Consider the following 12,673-nt stretch of genomic DNA (forward strand, 5'->3'; position numbering starts at 1 on the left):
GAGTAGCAGTGTGTGGAAACGAAAGACAGGGACGGACGTAAAGCAATCAGTACGAATAAGAAAGTATGCAGAGCCTCTGGTAGCTCAGTTGGTAGAGCGGTGGACTGTAGTGGAGGATTCACAGTTATCCATAGGTCGCTGGTTCAAATCCGGCCCAGAGGACTGTTTTTCTAATCTCAGGAGCAAAGAGGCTCCAGAGCATGCCCACTCGGTCAGAACCTCCCTATGTTTTAAACCTATTTTAAAGGAAATTCATTTGCTCAGCTTCTAGTAGCTAGTTGATAATCATGGGATTCTTAGCCTTCGTAGGATAATGATATTTCTTCGAATTATAGTAAAATTGCTTGCTCTTACAGGCATTACTCGTTTAATGTGCTATATAGGTCACATAGTCGCACCAATATTCAGCCGTTTCATAGACATCTCGTTTTTAATACAAACGTAGAAACTACACCCCTGAGGCTATCGCTGCTACTTCCTCGGCGAGAAACGCTTATTACAGAAAATTTAGACTAAACGAAGGTTCCACCGAGATTCGAACTCGGATCGCTGGATTCAGAGTCCAGAGTGCTAACCGTTACACCATGGAACCAGACAGGAGAATGGGACTCGTAAATACACTTAGCAGTGTTCTGACGTACTTCAGACACTTCCTACTTGCATTTTTTAACCTAATTGACACGATCGAGCATTATAAAACTTAATCTGGGCAATGTTTGCACTTGCAGCCGATGACTGCATTTCCTGTGCGTCTGTATGGCAGCGCTGAGTAGCAGTGTGTGGAAACGAAAGACAGGGACGGACGTAAAGCAATCAGTACGAATAAGAAAGTATGCAGAGCCTCTGGTAGCTCAGTTGGTAGAGCGGTGGACTGTAGTGGAGGATTCACAGTTATCCATAGGTCGCTGGTTCAAATCCGGCCCAGAGGACTGTTTTTCTAATCTCAGGAGCAAAGAGGCTCCAGAGCATGCCCACTCGGTCAGAACCTCCCTATGTTTTAAACCTATTTTAAAGGAAATTCATTTGCTCAGCTTCTAGTAGCTAGTTGATAATCATGGGATTCTTAGCCTTCGTAGGATAATGATATTTCTTCGAATTATAGTAAAATTGCTTGCTCTTACAGGCATTACTCGTTTAATGTGCTATATAGGTCACATAGTCGCACCAATATTCAGCCGTTTCATAGACATCTCGTTTTTAATACAAACGTAGAAACTACACCCCTGAGGCTATCGCTGCTACTTCCTCGGCGAGAAACGCTTATTACAGAAAATTTAGACTAAACGAAGGTTCCACCGAGATTCGAACTCGGATCGCTGGATTCAGAGTCCAGAGTGCTAACCGTTACACCATGGAACCAGACAGGAGAATGGGACTCGTAAATACACTTAGCAGTGTTCTGACGTACTTCAGACACTTCCTACTTGCATTTTTTAACCTAATTGACACGATCGAGCATTATAAAACTTAATCTGGGCAATGTTTGCACTTGCAGCCGATGACTGCATTTCCTGTGCGTCTGTATGGCAGCGCTGAGTAGCAGTGTGTGGAAACGAAAGACAGGGACGGACGTAAAGCAATCAGTACGAATAAGAAAGTATGCAGAGCCTCTGGTAGCTCAGTTGGTAGAGCGGTGGACTGTAGTGGAGGATTCACAGTTATCCATAGGTCGCTGGTTCAAATCCGGCCCAGAGGACTGTTTTTCTAATCTCAGGAGCAAAGAGGCTCCAGAGCATGCCCACTCGGTCAGAACCTCCCTATGTTTTAAACCTATTTTAAAGGAAATTCATTTGCTCAGCTTCTAGTAGCTAGTTGATAATCATGGGATTCTTAGCCTTCGTAGGATAATGATATTTCTTCGAATTATAGTAAAATTGCTTGCTCTTACAGGCATTACTCGTTTAATGTGCTATATAGGTCACATAGTCGCACCAATATTCAGCCGTTTCATAGACATCTCGTTTTTAATACAAACGTAGAAACTACACCCCTGAGGCTATCGCTGCTACTTCCTCGGCGAGAAACGCTTATTACAGAAAATTTAGACTAAACGAAGGTTCCACCGAGATTCGAACTCGGATCGCTGGATTCAGAGTCCAGAGTGCTAACCGCTACACCATGGAACCAGACAGGAGAATGGGACTCGTAAATACACTTAGCAGTGTTCTGACGTACTTCAGACACTTCCTACTTGCATTTTTTAACCTAATTGACACGATCGAGCATTATAAAACTTAATCTGGGCAATGTTTGCACTTGCAGCCGATGACTGCATTTCCTGTGCGTCTGTATGGCAGCGCTGAGTAGCAGTGTGTGGAAACGAAAGACAGGGACGGACGTAAAGCAATCAGTACGAATAAGAAAGTATGCAGAGCCTCTGGTAGCTCAGTTGGTAGAGCGGTGGACTGTAGTGGAGGATTCACAGTTATCCATAGGTCGCTGGTTCAAATCCGGCCCAGAGGACTGTTTTTCTAATCTCAGGAGCAAAGAGGCTCCAGAGCATGCCCACTCGGTCAGAACCTCCCTATGTTTTAAACCTATTTTAAAGGAAATTCATTTGCTCAGCTTCTAGTAGCTAGTTGATAATCATGGGATTCTTAGCCTTCGTAGGATAATGATATTTCTTCGAATTATAGTAAAATTGCTTGCTCTTACAGGCATTACTCGTTTAATGTGCTATATAGGTCACATAGTCGCACCAATATTCAGCCGTTTCATAGACATCTCGTTTTTAATACAAACGTAGAAACTACACCCCTGAGGCTATCGCTGCTACTTCCTCGGCGAGAAACGCTTATTACAGAAAATTTAGACTAAACGAAGGTTCCACCGAGATTCGAACTCGGATCGCTGGATTCAGAGTCCAGAGTGCTAACCGTTACACCATGGAACCAGACAGGAGAATGGGACTCGTAAATACACTTAGCAGTGTTCTGACGTACTTCAGACACTTCCTACTTGCATTTTTTAACCTAATTGACACGATCGAGCATTATAAAACTTAATCTGGGCAATGTTTGCACTTGCAGTGCGGCTCTCGCAGCCGAGCGAAGCAGACGTGCGGTGTGTGCTCTCCGCAGTCAGAGAGGGCCCGCGCGCCTTGTTTACTTTCTTCGGCCGACACTAGCGTGACGCCGTAGCGCTACAAGACCATGGCAAACCAATACAGAAGATCAACCTTGAAATTCACATTTCGGAACGACTTTACCCGACCAAAGGCGCTCGAAGTCGAACGCTTTTTAAAAGAGGAAGCCAAGATCCCGGCTGCCGACATTGTCGGCATTCATTTTTCGATCGTCAGTAGCACGGTCTATGTAAAGCTCATAAACGAAACTACATGCGACAAGGTGCTTCGTGAGATGAAACAAGAACTCCGCTTCTGCCACGCAGATGGCAATGTTGGCAACGTCGAGGTTGGCCATGCCGCAATGGGACTGCGGACTATCCGCATATTCGAACTTCCATTTGAACTCCCGGCGGCAGAAGTTGTAGCGGCGCTCCGCCCCTACGGCACGGTACACGAACACGTGGCTGAAAAATGGACCCAGTTTAAGACGTATCCCGTACTCAATGGAGTACGCCAAGTGCGCATAGATCTCCAACGACACGTGCCATCCTATCTACAGATAGGAGGATGCCGGGCCATAGTTATTTATGACGGCCAGCCGAAGACGTGTTCCGGATGCGGCAAAGAAGGACACCTTCGTTCCGAGTGCCTCCAGCGTCGGATCACACAACTCCCACCGAAGGACGTTGCACCACCAGCGGCGAAGACTGTTCTACCCGTGACTTACGCGGCGGCGCTCACGACGTTCTCCACACAACAGACACGGCCGACCGCTTCAGCGGTACAAGAATCACTTTCCACGGACAAAAACCTGGATGATCCGCCGACCTGGCCAGTGGTGGAAAATAGTACTGCGACTCTGGAGCTACCGAACGCGACAGACATTGACGCCGGCAAGATGGCAATTGATTCCCTTATTGTACCGACCGAAGCGTTTGTTCCGGCGGAGCGTGAGTCAGTGCCGTCTTCTGACAATGAAGGCCATGTACGGAAACAGCGATCACCGAAACGCCGAAAGCGCCGTCGTCGGACCGTGTCGGAACACAGCGGTTCGCATTCGGCCGGGGAAGAACAACTGACCCCTCAAGAAGCCAGCCGCGAAGCTGGGGCTGTTTCCACTGACTCCAACCTTGCAGAACAGACAGAAAAACATGCAGCTTTCGAACATCAGACCATTGACAGAAACAGTGAGCAGCGGGAAGGTACCAGTGCAGGCAGCGAAGTCGCCCGGTCCCTTACTACCAAACATTCCGAGGCTATGGAACATGAACAGACATCCGCGCCCGCTTCGTGGGCCGAGGACGTCGAGACACAAGATCCCGACCCGCGGCCAGCTGAGGCGCCGCCGGATCATGCAACATAAGCAGCACAAGGAGGACCGCGTTTGGCGGGGGGTGACATCACTTCCGATGTTCGCTTCTCTCCAACTTCAACATGGATAACCTCGCCCAAACAACGCGTTGCCAGGCTTACCGCCTGGCGACAATGAATATCAACATGATCAGTTCTCCTGTCAAGATCCAACTTTTGAAAGAAACCATACGAGCCATGGGAGTTGACTTTGCTTTCCTACAAGAAGTGAAAACGACTGCACTCCCGCACTTTTACGGTTACGCCACACATGTGACGCCCGGTAGCCCTGCAGACACCGGAGTGGCGATATTAGTGCGTGAAGGTATTGAAGTTACCGACGTCACGTTTCTTCCCTCCGCGCGAGGAATAGCATTTACGGCACTCAACACCCGATTCATTAATGTTTACGCGCCGTCGGGTACCACAAGACGTCACGACCGCGCCAGATTCTACTCCACAGATGTCGCTCCCCTTTTCCTTGGACGATACGACCACAGCGTCTTCGCCGGCGATTTTAATTGCGTACTTCACCCCAAGGACCAAACCCCACATTACATGCCTTGTCCGGAACTGGGTGCGATGATCCAAGAACTTCACTTGTGCGACACGTGGGAAAAAGTCCACGGTAACCGCTCTGGCCACACTCATCTTACCAGTCATTCGGCCAGCCGACTTGACCGCATATATGTGTCACAAGATCTCACACAAGGTGTGGTGGACGCCGAATTATGGCCTCAAGCCTATTCCGATCACAGTGCCTATATCTGCACTATACACCTACGCCCCCAACAAGTCTGGCGCAGCAATGGCTTTTGGAAGCTCAACATAACTCATCTCCAGGACCTGGATTGCCGTCGGCAAGTTGCAGCAACGTGGACTGACTGTGAACGCCGCCACCCACGATACACCTCGACCCTGGAGTGGTGGCTCCTCTGTGCCAAACCAGCAATCCGTAGGACACTTATGCGATATGGCAAGGACGTGACTGCGTGGCATCGACAGACCCTCGATTTTTACTACGCGGCACTCAGGGACCTCGACGCCTTACCCCCTTCCCCGGAGAGACAACATGACCAAAGCAGAATCAAGGCTCACATACTATCATTGACGAAGCGTCGACTAGAAGGTGCAGTAGTCCGCTCGCGACGGCACGACCGAACGGTTGCAGAGGAACCCACTATGCACCACGTTGTGGCGGATAAGCGCCGACAACGTCAACATTTAATCACACAACTCAGGACACACGACGGTCGCTTATGTACGACCCAAGCAACCATCGTAAAGGCGGTGGAGGATCATTTTCGTCATCTTTACAAGGAACGAACCGTCATTGACGAGGCCACTACTGAAGTGTTACAGCAGATAACACGTACTATCGACGAGGCTACCGTGAATGCACTAACAGAGGAAATCTCACTCGAAGAAGTCGAAGACGCCGTGGACAAAGGTGCTGCCAATAAATCTCCTGGACCTGATGGATTGCCCATCGAATTCTACCGGACTTTCCGTGACCTCATGATGCCTCGCTGGGTTATAATGTTCCGCGAACTTATGTCTCCAGACTGTGTTGTGCCGCCAGCGTTTGTAGAAGGTCTCCTCATACCAGTACACAAGCCAGGTGGAGGGCTATCGATTAACGACTATCGGCCGCTTACAATGTTGAACGCCGATTACAAGATTTTCACCAGGATTATGGCGAGCCGTATTAAGACGACTTTGCCGATGATCCTCGCTCCAGAACAGACGTCGCAGGGGGGAGAAGCCAACATACACACGGCCACCGGTGACTGCAGGGACTTAATAGCGATCGCTTCTGCGTGCCGTCTGAGAGCGGCGATCGTCTCCGTCGATTTCAACCGCGCCTTTGATAGAGTGCACCAAAACTTCCTCCTACGAGTGATGGACTGTATGGGATTCCCCCCGGGCCTCATCGACACCCTACGGCGTCTTTGGACCGCAGCCAGCTCACACGTCCAGGTCAATGGAAGGACGGTAGGACCAGTGCCCATTAAGAGGTCTCTACGACAGGGTTGTCCCCTTTCTACCTACCTGTATGCAATCGCACTCGAGCCACTCCTAGGGGGCCTTAACCACCGCCTATCTGGTATCACGCTGCGGGACGTCACCTTTCGCTATAGGACATACGCTGACGACCTGCTACTGCTGGTTCGTTCCAATGACGAAGTTCAAAGCGTACTAACCTGGATTGAGCGATACGGACAGGCCGCAGGCAGTCTTCTGAACATCAACAAGTCGGCGGCGTTGGACATTGGGCGTGGTCTCGGACCGGAAGCCCTCGCTCCCCTCCCACCAGTTTCCGATCTGCGATATTTGGGCATCACGTTCAAGAAAGATGTACGTCAAACAGCTGCAGCAAACTACCGACGGTTATTACAGATCATACGCGCAATGGTGCGACAGAACCTGCTCCGGGACTTGAATCAGCTACAACGTGTTGAATACTTGAACCTCCACGTAGCATCCAAACTCAACCACGTGGCACAGGTCCTCCCACTACCGCTGCAGATAGGTCGCCGGCTTCAGGCGGCCTTCAGTTACTACGTTTCCGCAGGTCATATCTTTAAAATACGATACGACACTCTTACCCTCCCAGTGCACAAAGGAGGGCTGGGATTGGTCAACGTCAGGGCGAGAGCAGCTGCCCTTTACATGAGCAACATGAGGAAACGATGGAAAAGTCAATATACCTCTCTCACGGGTCGTTTACTACAGGTTCTGATGCCAGCCTCTAACGTCCCGCCGGTGTCGGTTGCGCACGTCGCACCACAGCTCTCCCATGTGTCGACCTTCATTCTTGATTACAGCTATGTCAGCTTGAACCTCTCCGCCACACGTCCACCGAAGGCGAAAGATTTTTATACTAACCTTCTGCGGGCTGTTCACCATAACGTGGTGGAAAACAAGTACCCTACGGTTCACTGGCCAAGAGTGTGGAAAACGATACACCACCACTTTCTGTCATCCACGGTGCGTTCGAAGTGGTATCAGATCGCCAACAAAAAATATGCCACACGCCAGCGACTTCACACTATCGGACTGGCAGACTCCCCTTATTGCCCAGATTGTCACCTTTTGGATACTGATGAACATCGTTTTACTTGCGCATCATCGTCCGGAGTTTGGCGACTAACACAGAAGATACTGGCTTGTTACCTCCGGGTTACACCTGATATGATTGACCCGCAGACCCTACTCTGTCCCGATGAAACTTACTTTCCGGCTGCAAAATATCATGCGCTTACATGGTTCAAGGGACTTACCGTCGCCTACATCTTTAGCGACGGAGAGAAAGAGCAGCTTGATTACTGGTGGTTCCTACAAAATGCTCACAATGCCCTCGAACGCACACCGAAATACCGTACGCTCTTCGCAAATTATTTACGCAGCGTTTTCGTTAACCCCCCACTCAGCTGGGGAGTGCCAGGCTGTGGTTAATGTGCTGTGCCGCATCACACTAACGGCTCAACGTTCTGCCTTGTCAGCCATGACCAAAGGAAGAGACAAGCTGCTGCAAGGATACTGTTTTCCTTGCGGCACTAGCGAAGCAGAGAGCCTCCGTTGCCGATGCCCTTCAAAGGCGCTATTGGAGATTTCAGATAACGATGGCAAGGCTCCAAGTGGAACCAGTTACATTATTGAAGAACCTTTTAGTTAGAATTACATCAGTGGTTTATATTTTTATTTTTTTGATTACTCTTTTATGCCACCTTTGTTGTTGTAACACTTACTTGTAACACTTACTTACTAGAATTCTCATTTGTACACGCTCCCTAAATGTAATCATATAAAAAGATAAGAAAAAGTGGCGACGAATAGCCCTAACCTTGATTCCCATACTTCCCCTGGTCTATAGGCAGCTCTCTGGGGTGGGCTTACTCAGGAGCCAACGCCTGAAGTGGATCAGATTTTTTTTTGTTATAGGATGACAAGTGGCGGTGGCACTTAGGTTTCTTTTTTATTTTCTTATTTTTTATTAATTATTTTTTTAGTTCCAATTTCCTAATGGGCTTTTTAAGGGAAAAAAGTGGTCCAAAAAGGGGGTAGCAAAAAAAAGAAAAAAAAATAAAAAAAAATAAAAAAGTGGTAGAATAAAAAAAAAAAAAAAAAAAAAAAAAAAACAAAAAAAAAAAATAAAAAAAAAAAACAAAACAAAAAAAAAAAAAAAAAAAAAAGTTGGTAGAGCGGTGGACTGTAGTGGAGGATTCACAGTTATCCATAGGTCGCTGGTTCAAATCCGGCCCAGAGGACTGTTTTTCTAATCTCAGGAGCAAAGAGGCTCCAGAGCATGCCCACTCGGTCAGAACCTCCCTATGTTTTAAACCTATTTTAAAGGAAATTCATTTGCTCAGCTTCTAGTAGCTAGTTGATAATCATGGGATTCTTAGCCTTCGTAGGATAATGATATTTCTTCGAATTATAGTAAAATTGCTTGCTCTTACAGGCATTACTCGTTTAATGTGCTATATAGGTCACATAGTCGCACCAATATTCAGCCGTTTCATAGACATCTCGTTTTTAATACAAACGTAGAAACTACACCCCTGAGGCTATCGCTGCTACTTCCTCGGCGAGAAACGCTTATTACAGAAAATTTAGACTAAACGAAGGTTCCACCGAGATTCGAACTCGGATCGCTGGATTCAGAGTCCAGAGTGCTAACCGTTACACCATGGAACCAGACAGGAGAATGGGACTCGTAAATACACTTAGCAGTGTTCTGACGTACTTCAGACACTTCCTACTTGCATTTTTTAACCTAATTGACACGATCGAGCATTATAAAACTTAATCTGGGCAATGTTTGCACTTGCAGCCGATGACTGCATTTCCTGTGCGTCTGTATGGCAGCGCTGAGTAGCAGTGTGTGGAAACGAAAGACAGGGACGGACGTAAAGCAATCAGTACGAATAAGAAAGTATGCAGAGCCTCTGGTAGCTCAGTTGGTAGAGCGGTGGACTGTAGTGGAGGATTCACAGTTATCCATAGGTCGCTGGTTCAAATCCGGCCCAGAGGACTGTTTTTCTAATCTCAGGAGCAAAGAGGCTCCAGAGCATGCCCACTCGGTCAGAACCTCCCTATGTTTTAAACCTATTTTAAAGGAAATTCATTTGCTCAGCTTCTAGTAGCTAGTTGATAATCATGGGATTCTTAGCCTTCGTAGGATAATGATATTTCTTCGAATTATAGTAAAATTGCTTGCTCTTACAGGCATTACTCGTTTAATGTGCTATATAGGTCACATAGTCGCACACCTGCCCATGTTAGGCAAAATTTTTCTGCCTGACTCATGTAGTACTATCACCGTCAGAGGGTGGTACGGGACTACAAGTCCCACCGCCACACCTCCAAAGTGAATTGCAGTGACGCAGTCACTGCCCTGTGGAAATTTACTGCCTCACCAACACAGTTAGACCGCTATAGACCGGTGATGCTGTACTGTAACATATCACCTCGGACTACAAGTCCATCAAAAAAAAAAAAAAAAAAAAAAAAAACCAATATTCAGCCGTTTCATAGACATCTCGTTTTTAATACAAACGTAGAAACTACACCCCTGAGGCTATCGCTGCTACTTCCTCGGCGAGAAACGCTTATTACAGAAAATTTAGACTAAACGAAGGTTCCACCGAGATTCGAACTCGGATCGCTGGATTCAGAGTCCAGAGTGCTAACCGTTACACCATGGAACCAGACAGGAGAATGGGACTCGTAAATACACTTAGCAGTGTTCTGACGTACTTCAGACACTTCCTACTTGCATTTTTTAACCTAATTGACACGATCGAGCATTATAAAACTTAATCTGGGCAATGTTTGCACTTGCAGCCGATGACTGCATTTCCTGTGCGTCTGTATGGCAGCGCTGAGTAGCAGTGTGTGGAAACGAAAGACAGGGACGGACGTAAAGCAATCAGTACGAATAAGAAAGTATGCAGAGCCTCTGGTAGCTCAGTTGGTAGAGCGGTGGACTGTAGTGGAGGATTCACAGTTATCCATAGGTCGCTGGTTCAAATCCGGCCCAGAGGACTGTTTTTCTAATCTCAGGAGCAAAGAGGCTCCAGAGCATGCCCACTCGGTCAGAACCTCCCTATGTTTTAAACCTATTTTAAAGGAAATTCATTTGCTCAGCTTCTAGTAGCTAGTTGATAATCATGGGATTCTTAGCCTTCGTAGGATAATGATATTTCTTCGAATTATAGTAAAATTGCTTGCTCTTACAGGCATTACTCGTTTAATGTGCTATATAGGTCACATAGTCGCACCAATATTCAGCCGTTTCATAGACATCTCGTTTTTAATACAAACGTAGAAACTACACCCCTGAGGCTATCGCTGCTACTTCCTCGGCGAGAAACGCTTATTACAGAAAATTTAGACTAAACGAAGGTTCCACCGAGATTCGAACTCGGATCGCTGGATTCAGAGTCCAGAGTGCTAACCGTTACACCATGGAACCAGACAGGAGAATGGGACTCGTAAATACACTTAGCAGTGTTCTGACGTACTTCAGACACTTCCTACTTGCATTTTTTAACCTAATTGACACGATCGAGCATTATAAAACTTAATCTGGGCAATGTTTGCACTTGCAGCCGATGACTGCATTTCCTGTGCGTCTGTATGGCAGCGCTGAGTAGCAGTGTGTGGAAACGAAAGACAGGGACGGACGTAAAGCAATCAGTACGAATAAGAAAGTATGCAGAGCCTCTGGTAGCTCAGTTGGTAGAGCGGTGGACTGTAGTGGAGGATTCACAGTTATCCATAGGTCGCTGGTTCAAATCCGGCCCAGAGGACTGTTTTTCTAATCTCAGGAGCAAAGAGGCTCCAGAGCATGCCCACTCGGTCAGAACCTCCCTATGTTTTAAACCTATTTTAAAGGAAATTCATTTGCTCAGCTTCTAGTAGCTAGTTGATAATCATGGGATTCTTAGCCTTCGTAGGATAATGATATTTCTTCGAATTATAGTAAAATTGCTTGCTCTTACAGGCATTACTCGTTTAATGTGCTATATAGGTCACATAGTCGCACCAATATTCAGCCGTTTCATAGACATCTCGTTTTTAATACAAACGTAGAAACTACACCCCTGAGGCTATCGCTGCTACTTCCTCGGCGAGAAACGCTTATTACAGAAAATTTAGACTAAACGAAGGTTCCACCGAGATTCGAACTCGGATCGCTGGATTCAGAGTCCAGAGTGCTAACCGTTACACCATGGAACCAGACAGGAGAATGGGACTCGTAAATACACTTAGCAGTGTTCTGACGTACTTCAGACACTTCCTACTTGCATTTTTTAACCTAATTGACACGATCGAGCATTATAAAACTTAATCTGGGCAATGTTTGCACTTGCAGCCGATGACTGCATTTCCTGTGCGTCTGTATGGCAGCGCTGAGTAGCAGTGTGTGGAAACGAAAGACAGGGACGGACGTAAAGCAATCAGTACGAATAAGAAAGTATGCAGAGCCTCTGGTAGCTCAGTTGGTAGAGCGGTGGACTGTAGTGGAGGATTCACAGTTATCCATAGGTCGCTGGTTCAAATCCGGCCCAGAGGACTGTTTTTCTAATCTCAGGAGCAAAGAGGCTCCAGAGCATGCCCACTCGGTCAGAACCTCCCTATGTTTTAAACCTATTTTAAAGGAAATTCATTTGCTCAGCTTCTAGTAGCTAGTTGATAATCATGGGATTCTTAGCCTTCGTAGGATAATGATATTTCTTCGAATTATAGTAAAATTGCTTGCTCTTACAGGCATTACTCGTTTAATGTGCTATATAGGTCACATAGTCGCACCAATATTCAGCCGTTTCATAGACATCTCGTTTTTAATACAAACGTAGAAACTACACCCCTGAGGCTATCGCTGCTACTTCCTCGGCGAGAAACGCTTATTACAGAAAATTTAGACTAAACGAAGGTTCCACCGAGATTCGAACTCGGATCGCTGGATTCAGAGTCCAGAGTGCTAACCGTTACACCATGGAACCAGACAGGAGAATGGGACTCGTAAATACACTTAGCAGTGTTCTGACGTACTTCAGACACTTCCTACTTGCATTTTTTAACCTAATTGACACGATCGAGCATTATAAAACTTAATCTGGGCAATGTTTGCACTTGCAGCCGATGACTGCATTTCCTGTGCGTCTGTATGGCAGCGCTGAGTAGCAGTGTGTGGAAACGAAAGACAGGGACGGACGTAAAGCAATCAGTACGAATAAGAAAGTA

At 46.9% G+C, this 12,673-nt stretch overlaps 17 non-coding genes across 17 annotated transcripts; 8 read left to right on the plus strand and 9 right to left on the minus strand.

Annotated features, from left to right (window-relative positions):
• The first annotated feature begins 73 nt into the window (after positions 1-73).
• On the plus strand, positions 74-162 carry Trnay-gua (transfer RNA tyrosine (anticodon GUA)). The gene is given in 2 exon segments: positions 74-110; positions 127-162. It is a non-coding gene; the product is annotated as a tRNA-Tyr (tRNA).
• A 358-nt stretch (positions 163-520) lies between these two features.
• On the minus strand, positions 521-592 carry Trnaq-cug (transfer RNA glutamine (anticodon CUG)). Its single transcript has one exon. It is a non-coding gene; the product is annotated as a tRNA-Gln (tRNA).
• Positions 593-840: 248 nt separating this feature from the next.
• Positions 841-929, plus strand: Trnay-gua (transfer RNA tyrosine (anticodon GUA)). The gene is given in 2 exon segments: positions 841-877; positions 894-929. It is a non-coding gene; the product is annotated as a tRNA-Tyr (tRNA).
• A 358-nt stretch (positions 930-1,287) lies between these two features.
• On the minus strand, positions 1,288-1,359 carry Trnaq-cug (transfer RNA glutamine (anticodon CUG)). The gene has a single exon. It is a non-coding gene; the product is annotated as a tRNA-Gln (tRNA).
• A 248-nt stretch (positions 1,360-1,607) lies between these two features.
• On the plus strand, positions 1,608-1,696 carry Trnay-gua (transfer RNA tyrosine (anticodon GUA)). The gene is given in 2 exon segments: positions 1,608-1,644; positions 1,661-1,696. It is a non-coding gene; the product is annotated as a tRNA-Tyr (tRNA).
• Positions 1,697-2,054: 358 nt separating this feature from the next.
• On the minus strand, positions 2,055-2,126 carry Trnaq-cug (transfer RNA glutamine (anticodon CUG)). Its single transcript has one exon. It is a non-coding gene; the product is annotated as a tRNA-Gln (tRNA).
• Positions 2,127-2,374: 248 nt separating this feature from the next.
• Positions 2,375-2,463, plus strand: Trnay-gua (transfer RNA tyrosine (anticodon GUA)). Its single transcript is given in 2 exon segments — positions 2,375-2,411; positions 2,428-2,463. It is a non-coding gene; the product is annotated as a tRNA-Tyr (tRNA).
• Positions 2,464-2,821: 358 nt separating this feature from the next.
• On the minus strand, positions 2,822-2,893 carry Trnaq-cug (transfer RNA glutamine (anticodon CUG)). The gene has a single exon. It is a non-coding gene; the product is annotated as a tRNA-Gln (tRNA).
• Positions 2,894-9,046: 6,153 nt separating this feature from the next.
• Trnaq-cug (transfer RNA glutamine (anticodon CUG)) lies at positions 9,047-9,118 on the minus strand. Its single transcript has one exon. It is a non-coding gene; the product is annotated as a tRNA-Gln (tRNA).
• Positions 9,119-9,366: 248 nt separating this feature from the next.
• Positions 9,367-9,455, plus strand: Trnay-gua (transfer RNA tyrosine (anticodon GUA)). Its single transcript is given in 2 exon segments — positions 9,367-9,403; positions 9,420-9,455. It is a non-coding gene; the product is annotated as a tRNA-Tyr (tRNA).
• Positions 9,456-10,059: 604 nt separating this feature from the next.
• Trnaq-cug (transfer RNA glutamine (anticodon CUG)) lies at positions 10,060-10,131 on the minus strand. The gene has a single exon. It is a non-coding gene; the product is annotated as a tRNA-Gln (tRNA).
• Positions 10,132-10,379: 248 nt separating this feature from the next.
• Positions 10,380-10,468, plus strand: Trnay-gua (transfer RNA tyrosine (anticodon GUA)). The gene is given in 2 exon segments: positions 10,380-10,416; positions 10,433-10,468. It is a non-coding gene; the product is annotated as a tRNA-Tyr (tRNA).
• Positions 10,469-10,826: 358 nt separating this feature from the next.
• Positions 10,827-10,898, minus strand: Trnaq-cug (transfer RNA glutamine (anticodon CUG)). The gene has a single exon. It is a non-coding gene; the product is annotated as a tRNA-Gln (tRNA).
• A 248-nt stretch (positions 10,899-11,146) lies between these two features.
• Trnay-gua (transfer RNA tyrosine (anticodon GUA)) lies at positions 11,147-11,235 on the plus strand. The gene is given in 2 exon segments: positions 11,147-11,183; positions 11,200-11,235. It is a non-coding gene; the product is annotated as a tRNA-Tyr (tRNA).
• A 358-nt stretch (positions 11,236-11,593) lies between these two features.
• Trnaq-cug (transfer RNA glutamine (anticodon CUG)) lies at positions 11,594-11,665 on the minus strand. Its single transcript has one exon. It is a non-coding gene; the product is annotated as a tRNA-Gln (tRNA).
• A 248-nt stretch (positions 11,666-11,913) lies between these two features.
• Trnay-gua (transfer RNA tyrosine (anticodon GUA)) lies at positions 11,914-12,002 on the plus strand. The gene is given in 2 exon segments: positions 11,914-11,950; positions 11,967-12,002. It is a non-coding gene; the product is annotated as a tRNA-Tyr (tRNA).
• Positions 12,003-12,360: 358 nt separating this feature from the next.
• Positions 12,361-12,432, minus strand: Trnaq-cug (transfer RNA glutamine (anticodon CUG)). The gene has a single exon. It is a non-coding gene; the product is annotated as a tRNA-Gln (tRNA).
• Between the last annotated feature and the right edge of the window lie 241 nt (positions 12,433-12,673).

Source organism: Schistocerca serialis, chromosome 2 (assembly GCF_023864345.2).
Source record: "Schistocerca serialis cubense isolate TAMUIC-IGC-003099 chromosome 2, iqSchSeri2.2, whole genome shotgun sequence".
Lineage (NCBI taxonomy): Eukaryota > Metazoa > Arthropoda > Insecta > Orthoptera > Acrididae > Schistocerca > Schistocerca serialis.